This window comes from Amblyomma maculatum, unplaced genomic scaffold (assembly GCF_055883805.1).
Source record: "Amblyomma maculatum isolate TAMU_Amacu unplaced genomic scaffold, ASM5588380v1 scaffold_15, whole genome shotgun sequence".
Lineage (NCBI taxonomy): Eukaryota > Metazoa > Arthropoda > Arachnida > Ixodida > Ixodidae > Amblyomma > Amblyomma maculatum.
This window is the reverse complement of record NW_028146740.1, coordinates 3,171,196-3,178,873: the sequence shown is the minus strand read 5'-3', so window position 1 is coordinate 3,178,873 and position 7,678 is coordinate 3,171,196. Positions and strand designations below refer to the sequence as shown.

At 45.2% G+C, this 7,678-nt stretch overlaps 1 long non-coding RNA gene across 1 annotated transcript; it reads left to right on the top strand.

Moving 5' to 3' along the window:
* Positions 1-4,677: 4,677 nt before the first annotated feature.
* Positions 4,678-6,724, top strand: LOC146171945 (uncharacterized). The gene is made up of 3 exons (XR_014702691.1): positions 4,678-5,033; positions 5,121-5,256; positions 6,081-6,724. It is a non-coding gene; the product is annotated as an uncharacterized LOC146171945 (long non-coding RNA).
* The last annotated feature ends 954 nt before the right edge of the window (positions 6,725-7,678 follow it).

The following is a 7,678-nucleotide window of genomic DNA, read 5'->3' as shown; positions in this document are numbered from 1 at the left end:
TCAACTAATGTGCCTTTTACCAGAGAGCTAGGTATTTTTCCAACTTTCCGCCGACAGAGCGGGCGCCGGATTTTCTGTGGAACGTGGCTTTTCAGTTTATCGCATCGGCTCAAACAGTCTCAAGAGTATACTAAACAAATGTATGCACAGGCTTATTTGCTTGCAAGGCCGCTCAGACTAGCGCGGCAAAATTTAGAACAAATTGTATACTTATATAAAAAAAAACCTTTGTACCTTTTTCTGCTATGTCCTCGCAACGTAACCTGCGAGAAAAGCTTCTGGTGCTACCTCATCGTGTTCATCTGCTTCACAACACATCGCTAAAAATCCTAGTTCCCTGGCCAGCTCCCTTATAGCTAAATGGTTTAAACAACTTGACGGAATCACAGGAAGAAAGGACGACACAACTAGCGGGGTTGTGCCGTCTTCTCCTGTGCTCCCGTCACGGTGTTTGCACTGTTAGCCTATAATTAATCATCAGCAAGTCCAATCTGCTGTCCCTTGTAGCAAATTCAATGGCAGCTGATAGGGCATTATGCTTCAGCATCTGGACTTTTTAACCTCAGTGCCGCTTTCATTTCAGAGAAAGCGAGTGCATTTTCACTCCTCGCTGCTGCCTTTGCCTGAAGCGTGCTCAGCAGATAAAATTAGATGGCCTCTTAGATGTCTCTTAAGCGGAGGACGGCGAAAGCCTACCCTTCTCCTATCATTTGCCTCTCATCGTTTGCCACAGTTCGTCATTTCAAGTCGTCGTTTGATATATTGGTCGTTTCCCAGTCACAATGAGTCTGCCTGCGTAGTCATTGTTGCCCTTACAACTCATAACTAAGCAGGTCACTCATTTAGAATCAGCAGTGGTCATTACATGTCGTCATTTCACATATTGGTCATTCACCATTATTGCTACGAAATAATGGTGACGAATAATGGCCCTCAGTCACCAGCGGCTGCGGAACAACTGACCACGGCGGCGGTCAGACCTGTGACTCAGCAGGGGGTGCTAAGAAAGCCTGGCTCCGCTGGACAGGCCGCCATTGGAAACTGACCCTGGCAACGTTTAATGCTAGAACCCTAGCTAGTGAAGCTAGCTTAGCAGTGCTGTTAGAGGAACTAGAGGGCATGAAATGGGATGTCATAGGGCTTAGTGAGGTTAGAAGGCCGAATGAGGCATATACTGTACTGAAGGATGGGCATGTACTGTGTTATCGAGGCTTACCAGAGAGGCCACAACTAGGGGTAGGTTTCCTTGTCAATAAGTATATAGCGGGTAATATAGATGAATTCTATAGTATTAATGAGAGGGTTGCAGGCATCGTAATTAGGCTTAATAATCGGTATAAACTGAAGGTTGTACAGGCCTATGCACCTACATGTAGTTATGACCAGGCAGTTGAAAGCTTCTATGAAGATGTAGAATCGGCAATGCGAAAAGTAATGACGCAGTATACTGTACTAATGGGCGATTTCAATGCCAAGGTAGGGGAAAAACAGGCAGCAGACAAGGCAGTAGGAGACTATGGCATTGGTTCTAGGAATAGCAGGGGGGAGTTACTAGTTGAGTTTGCAGAGCGCAATAACTTACGAATCATGAATATCTTCTTCAGCAAACGGAAGAACCGGAAATGGACATGGAAAAGTCCTAACGGAGAGACTAAAAATGAAATCGACTTCATAATGTGTTCAACCCCCGCCATTATGCAAGATGTAGAGGTAATCGGGAAAGTGCGATGCAGTGACCACAGGATGGTGAGGTCCCGAATTAGCCTAAATCTGAAGAAGGAACGCAACAGATTAGTAAGAAAGAAACCCATCAACGAATTCGCGGTGAGGGGGAGGGCAGAAGAGTTCAGGACCTCGCTACAGAATAGGTATTCAGCTCTAACTGAGGATGGCGACATTACCCTAGAGGCAAGGAACAATAACTTCAGAGATATCATTACTGAGTGCGCGGTAGAAGTAGGCGGTAGGATAGTTAGAGAGGATTCCGGTAAGCTGTCTAAGGAGACGAAAGATTTGATTAAGAAACGCCAGAGTATGAAAGCTTCCAATCCAACAGACCAGATCGAATTGGCCGAGATATCAAAGCTAATCAATAAGCGCAAGGTGGCCGATATAAGGAAGTATAACATGGAGAAAATTGAGCATGCTGTAAAGAACGGGGGAGCCTTAAAGCGGTAAAGAAGAAATTGGGCATAGGCAAAAACCAGATGTATGCGATAAGGGACAAGGAGGGCAACGTCATCACTAATATGGAAAAGATAGTCAAAGTAGCCGAGGAGTTCTATACAGATCTCTACAGTAGCCAAAGTAGTCAGGATCGTAATGAGATTGGCGGTAGGGAAAAACAGTCAGACGTTCCACGAGTGACGAAGGACGAGGTCAAGAAAGCACTAGAAACTATGAAAAGGGGGAAATCAGCTGGAGAGGATCAGATAACTACAGATTTGCTGAAGGACGGGGGGGGGGGGGGGGATATCGTGCTAGAAAAACTGGCCACCCTGTATACGCAGTGCCTGGTGTCATCGACGGTACCGGAACCATGAAAGAATGCAAACATTATCCTCATTCACAAGAAAGGGGACTCTAAGGACCTTAAAAATTACAGACCAATCAGCTTACTGTCTGCTACGTATAAGGTATTTACTAAGGTAATTGCTAATAGAATCAGGACAACCTTAGACTGCAATCAAGCAAAGGATCAAGCAGGGTTTCGGAAACGGTACTCTACTATCGATCATATCCATACCATCAATCAGGTGATAGAAAAATGCTCGGAATATAACCAGCCCTTATACATAGCATTCATTGATTACGAAAAAGCATTTGACTCAGTTGGAACTTCGGCGGTGATGCACGCATTGCGAAATCTGGGGGTAGACGAGCCGTACGTGAAAGTGCTGGAAGATATATATAGCGGCTGCACAGCAACCATAGTTCTGCATAAAGAAAGTAACAAAATTCCCATAAAGAGAAGTGTTAGGCAAGGAGACACAATCTCCCCAGTACTATTCATAGCTTGCTTAGAGGAAGTATTCAGAGACTTGGAATGGGAGCAGTTAGGGATAAGGGTAGATGGAGAATACCTCAGTAATCTGCGATTTGCTGATGACATTGCCTTGCTAAGCAACTCGGGGGATGAACTGCAAATAATGATTGATGACCTAGACAGGAAAAGTAGAAAGGCAGGCTTGAATATCAATACGCAGAAGACTAAGGTAATGTTCAACAGCCTCGGGAAGGAACAGCAGTTTGCATTAGGTAGCGAAATACTGGAAGTAGTAGGCGAATATGTCTACTTAGGACAGGTAGTAAAAGCAGATCCGGACCACGAAAAGGAAATAACAAGAAGAATAAGATTGGGATGGAGCGCATTTGGCAAGCACTCGCAGATTATGACTAGCAGCTTACCGGTATCGCTCAAGAGAAAAGTATACAACAGTTGCATCTTGCCTGTACTCACCTATAGGGCTGAAACGTGGAGGCTAACCAAGAGAGTTCTACTTAAGTTGAGGACAACCCAGAGGGCTATGGAACGAAAAATTGTAGGGGTAACATTAAGAGATAGAAAGCGTGCAGAGTGGGTCAGAGAAATAACTCAAGTTACCGACATTCTAGTAGAAATTAGGAAGAAGAAATGGACATGGGCAGGACATGTAGTGCGAAGAGAGGATAACCGATGGTCGCTGAGGGTAACAAACTGGATTCCAAGGGAAGGAAAGCGTAGCAGGGGGCGGCAGAAAGTTAGGTGGGCGGATGAGATTAAGAAGTTCGCAGGGGTCAAGTGGATGCAGCTAGCACAAAACCGGGTTAAGTGGAGAAATATGGAAGAGGCCTTCGCCCTGCAGTGGGTATAATCAGGCTGATGATGATGATGATGATGAATGGTGAGTCATGCTATTATAGTCATTACCACACATCGCTAAGCACTTTTACTCATTTCTAATCAATTGCGGTCATTGCATGTCGTAGTTTGATATACTGGTCTTATAAATCATTTTAGTCATTATTAACCATTATTAGTCATTAGCATTAGTCATTACCTCTATCAATGTCTATAACTTTTATTGATTACCTATCACCATTAACCATTTTCATTCTTAATCTCCCTCCTTGTACGTCCGCTTTTGCGTCTGACACACCAATGCACAGATGCGCGCACACGCACAGCTTCTGCGCACAGACTTTCGCTCCATGAGCCTATGAACGGCTTTCGCCTTTAAACAAACGCTTCCCGTCTCATCGTTAACTTGCTTGCACATGCGCACACAAAAAAGTTAGCGTTTACCACGCAGACACGAGGCGAACGCGTCCAGAAAGGAAGCAGACCGCGCGCTCAGAGCCGGCGACGTGTCCTGGGGGGGAATTCTGTAACGCTCTCAATACAAAACCAGTCTCAAACCGCTCAACTTGCCCTGCTCCTATTGGTCGGCGGCCATATTGAAATTTTGCGTCATCACTGATCTCACCGGTGACTGCGCTTACGTCATCAACAAGACTAAAGTGGTGACGTTGCCCATGAGCTGAATATTGACTGAAATTGTGAGCGAAACGAGGTAACCCCAAAACCAGTCAACTGAGTAGAGCGAAAATGGCGGCTGTGTTCCTTGCGTTGCTATAGCGTTGCGCTGGCTGTGTGACAGTTGTGTCGGTGCGATCCACGGCGTAGGAGGGAGCACGAAGACGCCTTTGACGTACCGGACTAGTTGTTCCGACTCTGTTCAACTCGGAAACCAGCAGAAAGTGGAGTGACTGTGCGGCGATTGCCGACGAACATCGATGAACGGGGGCTCACGCAGCTCACGGACGAGTGCGCAGCCACTGCGGCTGCATGCGCACCGCGTTTTTTTGCTATCGGGGGCTACCAGCTTGCGTCGGGAACGTAACATCGTTTGCATCGCATAGGCATCGATCAGCAGGTGCGTGCGCTGATAGCTGAAGCCATCGTGCGGAACGCTGATTGTCGTCAAGGCGCCGCGGTGCGATATGGAAAGAATTCGCTAGGCAAGGGGTTCTACGTTGTGAACATCACAGTAGTGAGTAAATGTTGGTTTTGACTGTGTGTGTTTGGCTACGACTTCGAAACGTCATTGTAAACTTGTATTGTGCCTATTTTATTACAGATCTGCGACGCGAACGTACGCACTTTTGACCCTCGTTGCCCCGTGGGACCAAGGACTCCAAACAACGCGTTCGTCTAGCGGTACTCACGCCGAAAGGTGAACGAAGGCCTGCTAAACGCCTGCGACTTTTTCTTGGGTAAGCTGTAAAAAACCCGCGTCGGTTATCGAACGATATTGATTATATGCATTAATATGTGCAATCGACCACTTGCTGTAAGTTGGCTTCTCTGCAAGTCTTGTTTTCTAACCAAAAGGATTTGTTCCCCCTCGCAATGTTAAAAAACGAACAGAGGAAAGATGTCTTTTCTTTCCAGCTGTTGTCTTCGAGATTACCCAGCGACACCTGACGAAAGTTCAATACCTGTATATACCTCAAAATACAGGACGAAGGGACTAGGGATTGTAGTGCCTTGCCCCCATTCGCTACGCTCCCTCCCTACGACACGTTCGCTACTCGAAAGTGTGAGTACGCTGCAAAAAGCGCCTGCTTCTTTTCGTTTCAGCAAGAACTAGAAGAGTGTTGTGTGATAACGAGACCTTTTGGTTGGATTACGAGCCTTACAGAGAAGCTGACTTGTATTTCGGCGAGTGATCGATTGTCTGAATTCGCTGAAGCTGCATGCATAAAACGGACTAGTTATGCATATGAATGCTTGTTAATGTACAAATTTAGTGTTATGGCACCAGGAACCAAATATTCAATGTTTTAAATCTCTTTACTGCCTAAGAAACCGTAGCGCTTGTGTTGTGCAGGTAATCTTAACACATTTTTGTTTATATCACTGTGAAGCTACAAGGCTATCCTTACAATGATGCTTGCTTGGACAGCCCTGTGACACGTTGCCAACATTCCTGTGAATGTTTACCACCTCACTGTGGGCTAGTTGGTATGGATCTTTGATTGTATACTAGAACATGCAAAAGGCGGACTTAAGTTGATGTCATTGTTTGGTTATGCAGGAGACAGTGACTACCCACCGGAGTCATGGCTGCTTACACCAATGCCAAGTCATCCCAGACCCAACTTGCTGTCCCTTCTCTGCTATCACCTTGCAGCCTGGCACAGTTGGCCACTAGCTGTGTGGTAAACATGCTTAAAACGAAAAGCGTAGCGTTACAGCAAGGTAATAATTATCCATGACGCTTATTGGAATCAGAAAATGGCACCAAAGATTTTTTACTGCCACAAATAATGATTGATGACCTAGACAGAAAAAGTAGAAAGGTAGGCTTGAAAATCAATATGCAGAAGACTAAGGTAATGTTCAACAGCCTCGGGAAGGAACAGCAGTTTACATTAGGTAGCGAAATACTGGAAATAGTAGGCGAATATGTGTACTTAGGACAGATAGTAACCGCAGATCCGGACCATGAAAAGGAAATATCAAGAAGAATAAGATTGGGATGGAGCGCATTTGGCAAGCACTCGCAGATTATGACTAGCAGCTTACCGGTATCGCTCAAGAGGAAAGTATACAACAGTTGCATCTTGCCTGTGGGGCTGAAACATGGGGGCTAACCAAGAGAGTTCTACTTAAGTTGAGGACAACCCAGAGGGCTATGGAACGAAAAATGGTAGGGGTAACATTAAGAGATAGAAAGCGTGCAGAGTGGGTCAGAGAAATAACTCAAGTTACCGACATTCTAGTGGAAATTAAGAAGAAGAAATGGACATGGGCAGGACATGTAGTGCGAAGAGAGGATAACCGATGGTCGCTTAGGGTAACAAACTGGATTCCAAGGGAAGGAAAGCGTAGCAGGGGGAGGCAGAAAGTTAGGTGGGCGGATGAGATTAAGAAGTTCGCAGGGGTCAAGTGGGGGCAGCTAGCACAGAACCGGGTTAAGTGGAGAAATATGGGAGAAGCCTTCGCCCTGCAGTGGGTATAATCAGGCTGATGATGATGATGATACTCAGTAGAAGCACGTATTTCTTGGCCGCTGTATTTCACTCGAGTGTTTTTATTGAGAAAGAGACATCATACATACCAGCACACTTACCTTGATGTACAATGACCATACAACATTGACATGTATATTGCAGAATAATTATCGGGCTCAAAGAAGCCGCTCCCTTTCAACATATTGAAGCTACCTATACAAATAGGTACTGTATGCATGGTGCAGTGTGCAAAACGCTTACATATCAGAGGTAAAAATGCCAGCTGGATGGTATACTACTAGAGATCTTGCTCGCAGTGCTAAATGCTGTAACAGCTGTTAGGAGAATGGTGTACAAATACTAGGCTGCAGTGCCCACAATGATTGCTGAATGATTACAAAATTCTAGTGAAAATAAAATAAGCATCACACATACATTGTTAAGGCAATGTGTGAGCAGATGTTATGTACACTAATAAAACGTGTAAAACTGCAAGGGGACTGCTGAGCAGCTTTAAGACAGTAGAGGCAGCTAAAACATGAGCGTTCAAAAATATTTTACACCATAAACATGGTAGAACGAGGGAAATAAGATGGCTACTCAATACAAAACAGCACTAAACAAGGGTTGAGGAGGAACCTTGGTTTGCTAGCCAAAATCGAAATGTGGGCTCGGCTTG